General features: G+C 37.2%; 1 protein-coding gene across 1 annotated transcript in view; it reads left to right on the forward strand.

The window, feature by feature from the left end:
* LOC309667855 (membrane-spanning 4-domains subfamily A member 12-like) overlaps nt 1-14,574 on the forward strand; it is a 42,916-nt gene continuing 28,342 nt past the window's right edge. Inside the window, 1 exon segment of the mRNA XM_082476794.1 lies at nt 1-14,574. This exon segment is cut by the window's right edge and continues 15,127 nt beyond it. The gene's annotated coding sequence lies outside the window, so the exon portion shown is untranslated.

The following is a 14,574-nucleotide window of genomic DNA, read 5'->3' on the forward strand; positions in this document are numbered from 1 at the left end:
AAATGCTCCAATCAAAAGACACAGGCTCACTGAATGGATACAAAAACAAGACCCATGTATATGCTGTCCACAAGAGACCCACTTCAGACCTAGGGACACAGACTGAAAGTGAGGGGATGGAAAAAGATATTCCATGCAAATGGAAATCAAAAGAAAGCTGGAGTAGCAATACTCATATCAGATAAAATAGACTTTAAAATAAAGAATGTTACATGAGACAAGGAAGGACACTACATAATGATCAAGGGATCAATCCAAGAAGAAGATATAACGATTATAAATATATATGCACCCAACAGAGGAGCACCACAATACATAAGGCAACTGCTAACAGCTATAAAAGAGGAAATCGACAGTAACATAATAATAGTGGGGGACTTTAACACCTCACTTACACCAATGGACAGATCATCCAAACAGAAAATAAGGAAACATAAGCTTTAAATGACACAATAGACCAGATAGATTTAATTGATATTTATAGGACATTCCATCCAAAAACAGCAGATTACACTTTCTTCTCAAGTGCGCATGGAACATTCTCCAGGCTAGATCACATCTTGGGTCACAAATCAAGCCTCAGTAAATTTAGGAAAACTGAAATCATATCAAGCATCTTTTCTGACCACAACGCTATGAGATTAGAAATCAATTACAGGGAAAAAACCGTAAAAAACACAAACACATGGAGGCTAAACAATACGTTACTAAATAACCAAGAGATCACTGAAGAAATCAAAGAGGAAATCAAAAAATACCTAGAAACAAATGACAGTGAAACCACGACAACCCAAAACCTATGGGATGCAGCAAAAGCAGTTCTAAGAGGGAAGTTTATAGCAATACAATCCTACCTCAAGAAACAACAAACATCTCAAATAAACAATCTAACCTTACACCTAAAGGAACTAGAGGAAGAAGAACAAACTAAACCCAAAGTTAGTAGAAGGAAAGGAATCATAAAGATCAGAGAAGAAATAAATGAAATAGAAACAAAGAAAACAATAGCAAAGATCAATAAAACTAAAAGCTGGTTCTTTGAGAAGATAAACAAAATTGATAAACCATCAGCCAGACTCATCAAGCAAAAGAGGGAGAGGACTCAAATCAATAAAATTAGAAATGAAAAAGGAGAAGTTACAACAGACACCGCAGAAATACAAAGTATCCTAAGAGACTACTACAAGCAACTCTATGCCAATAAAATGGACAACCTGGAAGAAATGGAGAAATTTACTTAATCTAGAGGGTGTCATACAGAGTGACATAAGTCAGAAAGAGAAAAACAAATATCATATATTAACGCATATATGTAGAACCTAGAAAAATGGTACAGATGAACCAGTTTGCAGGGCAGAAATTGAGACACAGATGTAGAGAACAAACGTATGGACACCAAGGGGGGAAAGTGGTGGGGGGATGATGGTATGATAAATTAGGAGATTGGGATTGACATATATACATTAATATGTATAAAATGGATAACTAATAAGAACCTGCTGTATAAAAAAATAAATAAAATTCAAAAAAAATAAAATAAAAAATAAATACCTTCTGAAATATACTTTTGAATTGTAAAAACACTGAAGAATTTTGAAGACATGACAGAGAAAAAGAAACGACAAAAAACTCCTTCAAATGGCCTTTTCTGACTGCCCAACTTCACCTTGTTCTCTGGACACTCCCTCCCACTTCATCTTAATTCTCTGCCTGGCACTCACTTATCACAATCTGATGTTTCTATCATTTATTTGATTGTTTGCTTCTCCTGCTTAGAATACAAGTTCCTGAGAGTTGGTACTTGTCTATTGTGCTTACCACTAAGACTGCAGCACCTAAAAGACTATGACACATAGTAGGTCCTCAAACAACACTTATTAAATGATGATGGTTAAAAATCAGTTCTGTTTATGGTTACTTACATTCATACTAATCAACAGACATATTCTTTTCTCTACATAACATTTATAATGGGTTTTGTGTATGTATTTTTAGCTTTCCATATTCTCATTTTCATGATTGCATAATAGTCCATCATGAGAAATACCAAAATTACCCATTTACCCTGTTGGTGAACTATCTCTACCTATTTGATTCTGACTGTATATACCTACCTACCTATCTACATATCTGTCTGTCTTTTCATTTATCAATTAAAATATGAACATTCAGTTTTATTCTTTCTATCCCTTTATTAAAGTTTACATTAGAAGTCAGTGAAATATACTGAATCAAAGGGATTCCAATAATTTATTTTCATGTGTGACAGTTTTTTCTATATAGTTTTTAGTTAAGATATACAGTCCCCCTAAAAAGACAGGTGTGCCCTGTTCACTAAATTTCGAATAATTTTAATAAATTACCACTCTCTCTTTCACACCCTCCTCAATTCATTAAACACAAAATTGTGTCATCTTGATAAGTTCTTATTGCTAGTGAATAGAATAGCATTCTCATACAATAAATGAATTTCTTTTTATTTTCTGTTCATATTTGCTGCCCTCTAAAATATGATTTACCTTTGTTTATGCTTTTACTAAATTAATAATATCAAATATTCAAAACACAGTAGAAATGCAAGACATACCAAACCACAAAACCCAGACAGAGTAGAAAGAAGTTGCTTTCCTGTCTTCCTTCCTTCCTCCCTCCCTCCCTTCCTTCCTTCATTTCTTTCTTTCTTTGCATTTCTTTGGTTTTATTTTTTGGAGGGGGCACCTTTAGAGAAGGTGGATGCTGTAATTTCTGAAGCAATGAAATAAAGTGAATCCCTTTGAAGAGGTAATTTCATAAAGACAGTAGAGTTGGTGAAGACACAATGAAGTTAGATGAAGTCAGAGAAGATACACTGAGTTAAAGAGAATATGATTATAATATTATTGGAGAAAAACAAGAAGATGAACAGGCAAAATTCAACAACAGTCTACAGCATTATGTAAGAGGAAGACACCGAATATGGGGAATAACCTTGTTGAGCCAAGCTACCTTCCATAATAGGAGAAATGAGAGGTGCTCTTTTTGTGATCATATGTGGATATTCAACCAAGCATAAAATTAGGGGCCCATAAGAGATTTACAGGCAATCCGAGGTGAAGATGGAAGCAAAAGGGGGACTTCCCTGGCGGTTCAGTGGTTAAGACTCCATGCTTCCACTGCAGGGGACACGGGTTCGATCTCTGGTCAAAAGGAGGTAAAATCAAAGACTAGATGAGATATCCAGAGGCAAATGACCCCACCCTGCATAGGTCTTGGTGCAAAGCAGTCCGAGTAATGAATCACTGAAGTCTACATTTCCACCAGCAGGGTGGAAACGAGGACAAAGAACAAGGAGACAGCAACGGTAAGAAAGAGCAATGCTCTGCTCTAACCAAAACTCCTCAGTATAAGGCATCTCCATGTGGAACCATGCCTACATGTCAGAGGACTGAAACAAGAGGAAACTGATCGATATTAATACTAAAAACAGATTGGTTTAAATAAGGGGAAGAGAAACTAATTTTTGTTAAATATACACCATCTGACAGGCATTAGGGTAGAAGCATTATACTCAGTAAATTGTTTATTCTTCACCTCAACCTAGTTGAGGTGGGTGTGATTTCATTTTACAGATGAAAAAAAAAAAAAAAAACAGAGTTTAAAGAAACATCACTTCCCAGAGTCACATGGCTAGTAAGAGCAGGGTGGGATCAAACTTCAGCCTAACCCCGAATTCCTCATCCTTTCTCCTATTGAATCTTTTAAGACTAAAAAGGAAAATCTCTGCCTTCCATCTAAAGATACACCATTTTATATCAATTCTATAATTCATTTTTTTTTCCACATTATAACATCTCTGAAATCTCATGGTATCATAGGTTAAGTGGCAGCGTTCTTCTTCCTTAGTGTTATATAAAATAGTGGTGCATCCTACCAACAAAGATGTGACAGATTCAGTGAAACACTTAGACATATGACTGGCTCTTGATAGAAGTTCTGGCAGAGATATTTTTTAAAATAATAAAGTTTTTAGATTTGAATATTCACTCTTGGATGGACAGCAGGCATCAGGAATATAAAATTTCCAAGAGGTGGCTCCTTTGTTTAGCTTAAATAAATGATGGCTGTGTCTCAGAAATATTCTACCTTCCAACACGACAAAAATCATTTTTTAAGGAAGCACTTTTGCTTTGCTTGTCTGAAAAATATGAACATTATATGACATACTGTACCCACAAAAAGAATTTCTCATTAATAATGCAAAAGCTAAGGTGTGTTTGGGGGTGTCTTGTAAAATTAGAGAAGGATCATGGAGAAAAAAAACTCAGGGACTCTGAGAGATTAGGCCCATAATGCACCTCCTTCACCTCTTACTCCAGAAAGCAATAACTTTGGGGGAGAAGAGGAAGAGAACAGGATGTCCATCTGGTGATGGAGACTGGGGCAGGCCAGTCCTATGTTCCCCACTCCCCCACCTCTGCTTGCTAATGTCAGGATGGGGTCAGGCTCCAGTTTTCCCACGCACAACCCCCAGTGTGCATATAAAAGGTAACCACCAAACATGACCAGGGTGCGCATCCTTTCTGATATGTGGGACCCAGATCTGGGGAAGAGTCAATGAGTGACCACGAAGACACCATTAATGAATGGCCCATGTTTTAGTGGCCCACAGTATTGGCCAAAATTAAACTCTCATGCTGCTACTTTTTTTGAAAAATTTAAGTATAACTGACCTACAACACTATATTAGTTCCAGGTGTACAACATAATAATTCAATATTTTTATACATTACAGAATGATCACACAATAAGTCTAGTTACCATCTGTCACTTCACAAGGTTATTACAGTATTACTGACTATATTCCCCATGCTGTACATTTCATCCCCATGACTCATTTATTTCATAACTGGAAGTTTGTAACTCTTAATCTCTCTCACCTATTTTACTCATCCCCCCACCCAACTCCCCTCTGGCAACCACCTGTTTGTTCTCTATATCTATGATTCAATTTCTGTTTTGTTATGTTTGTTCATTTGTTTTGTTTCTTAGATTCCACATATAAGCAAAATCATATGGTATTTGTCTTTCTCTGCTTGACTTATTTCACTTGGAATAATACCCTTTAGGTCCATCCATGTTGTCTCAAATGGCAAGATTTCATTCTGTTTTATGGCTAATATTCCATTGTGTATACATGCCACATCTTCTTTATCCTTTCATCCATCAGTCAACACTTAGGTTCCTTCCATCTCTTGGCTATTGTAGCTAATGCTGCAATGAACATAGGGTGCACAAATCTTTTCAAATTAGTGTTTTTGTTTTCTTTGGAAAAATATCCAGAGGTGGAATTGCTGGATCATATGGTAGTTCTACTTTTAATTTTTTGAGGAATCTACATACTGTTTTCCATACTGGCTGTACCAATTTACATCCCCATCAACAAAGCATGAAGATTCCCTTTTCTCCACATCCTCACTAACACTCATAACTTGTAGTTTTGAGAAGAGCCATTCTCAGAGGTCTGAGATATCTCATTGTAGTTTTTACTTGTATTTCCTTGATGATTAGTGACATTAAGCATCTTTTCCTGTGTCTGTTCGCATTTTGTATGTCTTCTTTGGGAAAATGTCTCTTTAAGTCCTCGGCTCATTTTTCAATCGGGTTGTTTGTTTTCTGATGTTGAGTTGTAAGAGTTTTTGTATATTTGGGGTATTAACCCCTTATCAGATACATTGTTTGCAAATCTGTTCTCCCATTTCGTAGGCTGCCTTTGTATTTTGTTGATAGTTTCCTTCACTGTGCAAAAGCTTTTTAGTCTGATGTAGTACCATTTGTTTATTTTTGCTTTTATCTTTCTTGCCTGAGGAGACATACTCAAAAAAATATTGCTAAGACCATGTCAAAGAATATACTGCCTATTTTCTTCTAGGAGTTTTATGGTTTCAGATCTTACATTTAAGTCTAATCCATTTTGAGTTTATTTTTGAATATGGTGTGAAAAGGTAATTTGATTTTTTTGCAGGTAGCTGTACAGCTTCCCAACACCATTTACTGAAGGGGCGGTCTTTTCCCCTCTGTATTATTTATTCTTGCCTCCCTTGTTGTAGATTAATTGACCATAAATGTGTGGGTTTATTTCTGAGCTCTCTATTCTGCTCCACTGATCTATGTGTCTGGCTTTGTGCCAGTACCATACTGCTTGGATTACTGTAGCTTTGAGGTATAGGTTAAAGTTAGGGAGCATGATACATCCTGCTTTGTTCTTTCTCAAGATCGTTTTGGCTATTCAGGGTATTTTGTGTATCCATACAAATTTTAGAATTATTTGCTCTAGGTCTGTAAAAAATGCCATTGGTATTTTGATAGGGATTCAGGGTGCTACTTTTATTTTTTTTACTTTTTTTAACATCTTTATTGGAGTATAATTGCTCTACAATGGCGTATTAGTTTCTGCTGTATAACAAAGTGAATCAGCTATAGGTATACATGTATCCCCATGTCTCCTCCTTCTTGTGTCTCCATCACACCCTCCCTATCCCACCCCTCTAGCTGGACACAAAGCACCGAGCTGATCTCCCTGTGGATGAGGCTCCTTCCCACTAGCTATCTGTTTTGCACTAGGTAGTGTATATATGTCCATGCCACTCTCACGTTGTCCTAGCTTACCCTTCCCCCTCCCCGTGTCCTCAACTGCATTCTCTACGTCTGCATCTTTATTCCTGTCCTGCCCCTAGGTTCTTCAGAACTTTTATTTTCGATTCCATATATATGTATTAGCATACGGTATTTGTTTTTCTCTCTCTGACTTACTTCACTCTGTATGACAGTCTCTAGGTCCATCCACCTCACTACAAATAACTCAGTTTCATTTCTTTTTATGGCTGAGCAACATTCCATTGTATATATGTACCACATCTTCTTTACCTACTAATCTGTCGATGGACATTTAGGTTGCTTCCATGTCCTGGCTATTGTAAATAAAGCTGCAGTGAACATTGTGGTACATGACTCTTCTTGAATTATGGTTTTCTCAGGGTACATGCCTGGTAGTGGGATTGCTGGATCGTATGGTAGTTCTATTTTTAGTTTTTTAAGGAACCTCCATACTGTTCTCCATAGTGGCTATATCAATTTACATTCCCACTAACAGTGCAAGAGGGTTTCCTTTTCTCCACACCCTCTCCACCATTTACTGTTTGTAGATTTTTTGATGATGGCCAGTTTGACTGGTGTAAGGTGATACCTCATTGTAGTTTTGATTTGCATTTCTCTAATGATTAGGGATGTTGAGCATCCTTTCATGTGTTTGCTGGCAAACTGTATATGTTCTTTGGAGAAATGTCTATTTAGGTCTTCTGCCCGTTTTTGGATTGGGTTGTTTGTTTTATTGATATTGAGCTGCATGAGCTGCTTGTATATTTTGGAGATTAATCCTTTGTCTTTTCTTCACTTGCAAATATTTTCTCCCACTCTAAGGGTTGTCTTTTCATCTTCTTTATGGTTTCCTCTGCTGTGCAAAAGCTTTTAAGTTTCATTGGGTCCCATTTGTTTATTTTTGTTTTTATTTCCCTTACTCTAGGAGGTGGGTCAAAAAGGATCTTACTGTGATTTATGTCATGGAGTGTTCTTCCGATGTTTTCCTCTAAGAGTTTTATAGTGTCTGGCCTTATATTTAGGTTTTTAATCCATTTTGAGTTTATTTTTGTGTATGAGGTTAGGGAGTGTTCTAATTTCATTCTTTTACATGTAGCTGTCCAGTTTTCCCAGCACCACTTATTAAAGAGGCTGTCTTTTCTCCATTGTATACTCGTCTCCTTTATCAAAGACAAGGTGACCATATGTGCGTGGGTTTATCTCTGGGCTTTCTACCCTGTTCCATTGATCTATATTTCTGTTTTTGTGCCAGTACCATACTGTCTTGATTACTGTAGCTTTGTAGTATAGTCTGAAGTCTGGGAGCCTGATTCCTCTAGCTCAATTTTTCTTTCTCAAGATTGCTTTGGCTATTTGGGGTCTTTTGTGTTTCCATACAAATTGTGAAATTTTTTGTTCTAGTTCTGTGAAAAATGCCAGTGGTAGTTTGATAGGGATTGCATTGAATCTGCAGAGTGCTTTGGGTCATATAGCTATTTTCACAATGTTGATTCCTCCAATCCAAGACCATGGTATATCTCTCCATCTGTTTGTATCATCTTTAATTTCTTTCATCAGTGTCTTATAGTTTTCTGAGAATAGGTCTTTTACCTCCTTAGGTAGGTTTATTCCTAGGTATTTTATTCTTTTTGTTGCAATGGTAAATGGGAGTGTTTCTTTAATTTCTCCTTCAGATTTTTCATCATTAGTGTTTAGGAATGCAAGAGATTTCTGTGCATTAATTTTGTAACCTGCTACTTTACCAAATCCATTGATTAGCTCTAGTAGTTTTCTGGTAGCATCTTTAGGATTCTCAATGTATAGTATCATGTCATCTGCAAACAGTGACAGTTTTACTTCTTCTTTTCCGATTTGGATTCCTTTTATTTCTTTCTCGTCTCTGACTGCTGTGGCTAAAACTTACAAAACTGTGTTGAATAATAGTGGTGAGAGTGGCAACCTTGTCTTGTTCCTGATCTTAGTGGAAATGGTTTCAGTTTTTCACCATTGAGAACGATGTTGGCTGTGGGTTTTTCATACATGGCCTTTATTATGTTGAGGTAAGTTTCCTCTATGCCTACTTTCTGGAGGGTTTTTATCATAAATTGGTGTTGAATTCTGTCAAAAGCTTTTTCTGCATCTATTGAGATGATCATGTTTTTTCTCCTTCAATTTGATAATATGGTTTATCACATTGATTGATTTCCATATACTGAAGAATGCTTGCATTCCTGGGATAAACCCCACTTGATTATCGTGTATGATCCTTTTAATGTGCTGCTGGATTCTGTTTGCTAGTATTCTGTTGAGGACTTTCGCATCTATGTTCATCAGTGATATTGGCCTGTAGTTTTCCTTTTTTGTGCCATCTTTTTCTGGTTTTGGTATCAGGGTGATGGTGGCCTCATAGAATGACTTTGGGAGTGTTCCTCCCTCTGCTATATTTTGGAAAAGTTTGAGAAGGATAGGTGTTAGCTCTTCTCTAAATATTTGATAGAATTCGCCTGTAGCCATGTGGTCCGGGGCTTTTGTTTGTTGCCAGATTGTTAATCATAGCTTCAATTTCAGTGCTTGTGATTGGTCTGTTTATATTTCCTATTTCTTCCTGGTTCAGTCTCAGGAGGTTGTGCATTTCTAAGAATTTGACCATTTCTTCCAGGTTGTCCACTTTATTGGCATAAAGTTGGTTGTAGTAATCTCTCATGATCCTTTGTATTTCTGCAGTGTCAGTTGTTACTTCTTTTTCATTTCTAATTCTGTTGATCTGAGTCTCCTCCCTTTTTTTTTTTTTGATGAGTCTGGCTAATGGTTTATCAATTTTATCTTCCCAAAGAACCAGCTTTTAGTTTTATTGATCTTTGCTATTGTTTCCTTCATTTCTTTTTCATTTATTTCGGATCTGACCTTTATGATTTCTTTCCTTTGCTAACTTCGGGGTTTTCTTGTTCTTCTTTCTCTAATTGCTTTAGGTGTAAGGTTAGGTTGTTTATTTGAGATGTTCCTTGTTTCTTCAGGTAGGATTGTATTACTATAAATTTCCCTCTTAGAACTGCTTTTGCTGCATCCCATAGGTTTTGGGTCATCGTGTTTTCTTTGTCATTTATTTCTAGGTATTTTTTGATTTCCTCTTTGATTTCTTCAGTGATCTCTTGGTCATTTAGTAGTGTATTGTTTAGCCTCCATGTGTTTGTATTTTTTACAGATTTTTTCCTGTAATTGATATCTAGTCTCATAGTGCTGTTGTTGGAAAAGATACTTGATATGATTTCAATTTTCTTAAATTTACCAAGGCTTGATTTGTGACCCAAGATATAATCTATCCTGGAGAATGTTCCATGAGCACCTGAGAAGAAAGTGTATTCTGTTGTTTTTGGATGGAATGTCCTATAAATATCAATTAAGTCCATCTTGTTTAATGTGTCATTTAAAGCTTGTGTTTCCTTATTTATCTTCATTTTGGATGATCTGTCCATTGGTGAAAGTGTGGTGTTAAAGCCCCCTACTATGATTGTGTTACTGTCGATTTCCCCTTTTATGGCTGTTGCATTTGCCTTATGTACTGAGGTGCTCCTATGTTAGGTGCATAAATATTTACAATTGTTATATCTTCTTCTTGGATTGATCCTTTGATCATTATATAGTGTCCTTCTTTGTCTCTTGTAATAGTCTTTGTTTTAAAGTGTATTTTGTCTGATATGAGAATTGCTACTCCAGCTTTCTTTTGATTTCCATTTGCATGGAATATCTTTTTCCATCCCCTCACTTTCAGTCTGTATGTGTCCCTAGGTCTGAAGTGGGTCTCTTGTAGACAGCATATATATGGGTCTTGTTTTTGTATCCATTCCGCCAGTGTATGTCTTTTGGTTGTAGCATTTAATCCATTTACATTTAAGGTAATTATTGATATGTATGTTCTATTACCATTTTTTAAATTGTTTTGGGTTATTGTAGGTCTTTTCCTTCTCTTGTGTTTTCCCTAGAGAAGTTCCTTTAGCATTTGTTGTAAAGCTGGTTTGGTGGTGCTGAATTTTAGCTTTTGCTTGTCTGTAAAGGTTTTAATTTCTCCATCGAATCTGAATGAGATCCTTGCTGGGTAATCTTGGTTGTGGGTTTTCTCCCTTTCATCAGTTTATATATGTCCTACCACACCGTTCTGGCTTGCAGAGTCTCTGCTGAAAGATCAGCTGTTAACCTTATGGGGATTCCCTTGTGTGTTATTTGCTGCTTTTCCCTTTCTGCTTTTAATATTTTTTCTTTGTATTTAATTTTTGATAGTTTGATTAATATGGGTCTTGGTGTGTTTCTCCTTGGATTTATCCTGTATGGGACTCTCTGTGCTTCCTGGACTTGATCGACTCTTTCCTTTCCCATATTAGGGAAGTTTTCAACTATAATCTCTTCAAATATTTTCTCAGTCCTTTTCTTTTTCTGTTCTTCTTCTGGGACCCCTATAATTCGAACGTTGGTTATTTAATGTTGTGCCAGAGGTCTCTGTGACTGTCCTCAATTCTTTTCATTCTTTTTTCTTTATTCTGCTCTATGGTAGTTATTTCCACTATTTTATCTTCCAGGTCACTTATCTGTTCTTCGGCCTCAGTTATTCTGCTATTGATTCCTTCTGGAGAATGTTTAATTTCATTTATTGTGCTGTTCATCATTGTTTGTTTGCTCTTTACTTCTTCTAGGTCCTTGTTAAACGTTTCTTGTATTTTCTCCATTCTATTTCCAAGATTTTGGATCATGTTTACTATCATTACTCTGAATTCTTTTTCAGGTAGAATGCCTGTTTCCTCTTCATTTGTTTGGTCTGGTGGGTTTTTACCTTGCTCCTTCATCTGCTGCATATTTATCTGTCTTCTCGTTTTGTTTAACTTACTGTGTTTGGGGTCTCCTTTTCACAGGCTGCAGGTTCGTAGTTCCCGTTGTTTTTGGTGTCTGCCCCCAGTGCGTAAGGTTGGTTCAGTGGGTTGTGTAGGTTTCCTGGTGGAAGGGACTGCTACCTGTGTTCTGGTGGATGAGACTGTATCTTGTCTTTCTGGTGGGCAGGACTGCATCCGGTGGTGTGTTTTGGAGTGTCTGTGAACTTATTTTGATTTTAGGCAGCCTCTCTGCTAATGGGTGGGTTGTGTTCCTGTCTTGCTAGTTGTTTGGCATGGGGTGTCCAGAAGTGTAGTTTGCTGGTCGTGGAGTGGAGCTGGGTCTTATCGTTGAGATGGAGATCTCTGGGAGAGCTTTCTCCATTTGATATTATGTGGTACCGGGAAGTCTCTGGTGGACCAGTGTCCTGAACTCGGCTCTCCCACCTAAGAGGCTCAGGCCTGACACCCAGCCGGAGCACCAAGACCCTGTCAGCCACATGGCTTGGAAGAAAAGGGAAAAAGGAAAAGAAAGAAAAATAAATAAATAAATAAAATAAAGTTATCAAAATAAAAAAAAATTATTAAAAAAATAAAAAGTAATAATTAAAAGAAAGAAAGAAGAGAGCAACCAAACCAATAAACCAATTCATCAATGATATCATGTGCTAAAAACTATACTAAAAACAAAAAGAAAAATGGACAGACAGCACCCTAGGACAAATGGTAAAAGCAAAGCTATATAGAGAAAATCACACAAAGAAGCATACACATACACACTCAGAAAAAGAGAAAGGGGGAAAATATATATATATGTATATATATATATACGTATATATATATATATATATATATATATATATATATATATATATATATATGTATATATATATATATAAAGGAAGATAGCAACGAAATCAATAAACAAGTCTACCAATGATAATAAGCTCTAAATACTAAACTAAGATAAACATAAAACCAGAAACAAATTAGATGCAGAAAGCAAACTCCAAGTCCACAGTTGCTCCCGAAGTCCACTGCCTCAATTTTGGGATGATTTTACTCAGGTATTCCACAGGTGCCAGGTACATCAAGTTAACTGTGGGGATTTAATCCCCTGCTCTTGAGGCTGCTGGGAGAAATTTCCCTTTCTTTTCTTTGTTCGCACAGCTCTTGGGGTTCAGCTTTGGATTTGGCCCCGCCTCTGCGTGTAGGTCACCTGAGGGCATCTGTTCTTTGCTCAGACAGGACAGGGTTAAAGTAGCAGCTAATTAGGGGCTCTCACTCACTCAGGCTGGGGGGAGGACCGGGTATGGAATGAGGGGTGAGCCTCCGGCGGCAGAGGCCGGCATGACGTTGCAACAGCCTGAGGTGTGCCGTGTGTTCTCCTGGGGAAGTTGTCCCTGGATCACAGGACCCTGGCAGTGGTGGGCTGCACAGGCTCCCGGGAGGGGAGGTGTGGATAGTGACCTGTGCTTGCACACAGGCTTCTTGGTGGCTGCAGTAGCAGCCTTAGCGTTTCACTCTGGTCTCTGGTGTCCACACTGATAGCCACAGCTCATGCCTGTCTCTGGAGCTTGTTTAGGCGGTGCTCTGAATCTCCTCTCCTCGTGCAGCAGGGTGCTACTTTTAAACTGAAGGTTGTTTCTTAGCCCCAGAGACCCCACAGACCCTCTCATCTCAGAGGAAGTCCTGCTCAAAGGCAGGTTCAAGGATGGCATCTTCTATGAAGCCTTTCCCCATCAAGCACTTTAAATTCTTATCTCATGGATTAAATATTGTAATAACTTGTATTTCTTTGACTTTCATTCACTGATTCTTTCATCAGGATATGAGGTTTTAGAAGGTAAAAAACATTTTTTACTCACCTCAACATCCCCAGTTTCCTGCTCAATTAATATATTTTTTTAATAGGAACAACCATTAAGGAGAACAGTATGGAGGTTCCTTAAAAAACTAAAAATAGAGCCACCATATGATCCAGCAATCCCACTCCTGGGTATATATCTGGACAAAAGTATAATTCATAAAGATACATGTTCCCCAATGTTCATTGCAGCACTATTTACAATAGCCAGGACATGGAAGCAACTTAAATGTCCATCGACAGAGGAATGGATAAAGAAGATGTGGTACATATACACAGTGGAATATTACTCAGCCATAAAAAAGAATGAAATAATGCCATTTGCAGCAATGTGGATGGACCTAGAGATTGTCATAGTGTGTGAAGTAAGTCAGACAGAGAAAGACAAATATCGTATGATATCACTTATATGTGGAATCTAAAAAAATGATACAAATGAACTTATTTAAAAAACAGTAGTCACAGATGCAAAAAAACCAACTTATGTTTACCGTGGGGGAAGGGAGGGAGATAAATTGGGAGATTGGGATTGACAGATATACACTACTATATATAAAATAGATAACTAATAAGGACTTACTGTATGGCACAGGGAACTCTACTCAATACTCTGTAATGACCTATATGGGAAAAGAATTTAAAAAAGAGTGGATATATGTATATGTATAACTGATTCACTTTGCTGTATAGCTGAAACTAATGCAACATTGTAAATCAACTATACTGCAATAAAAATTTTAAAATAAAAATATGTTTTTTAAGTAATTATGTTAGACTTTATTCTTTAAGAACTTCTTGAAATTGTCTCTGACACAATTTCCATCAGCAACACTGACTTCGCAAGGTACTCGGATTAGAACAAAAGTAAACATGTCTTTATCTTCTACACAACTTTACTTTCCTCCAAATATTCCAGAGATCAGTACCCAGCCCTTCAGCTTTCATTCTTTTGGCTCAAACTTTCTGAGAGGGGAGAGGTAGTTCAAATCCCCATTTGTAGGGAATCCTCTTCTCTGTATCTTCTAATGTCCTGTCCCCCACACCAGCTGGTGAGTCCCATTTGTGTCTTCTATATGTCAAGCATTCTCCTCCAATGAACAGTAATCCTGACCCAGTCTCTCCATGACGATTCTGCCACTGCTCTGGGATTCTGCACTTGCCCTTTTTCCCACGGCCACTTAACCTGAGCCTTGACGATACTTTCCCCACATCTAAGCAACTAAGGAAAGTTTTTTGAGT

Source organism: Balaenoptera physalus, assembly GCF_965194825.1.
Source record: "Balaenoptera physalus genome assembly, chromosome: 10".
NCBI lineage: Eukaryota > Metazoa > Chordata > Mammalia > Artiodactyla > Balaenopteridae > Balaenoptera > Balaenoptera physalus.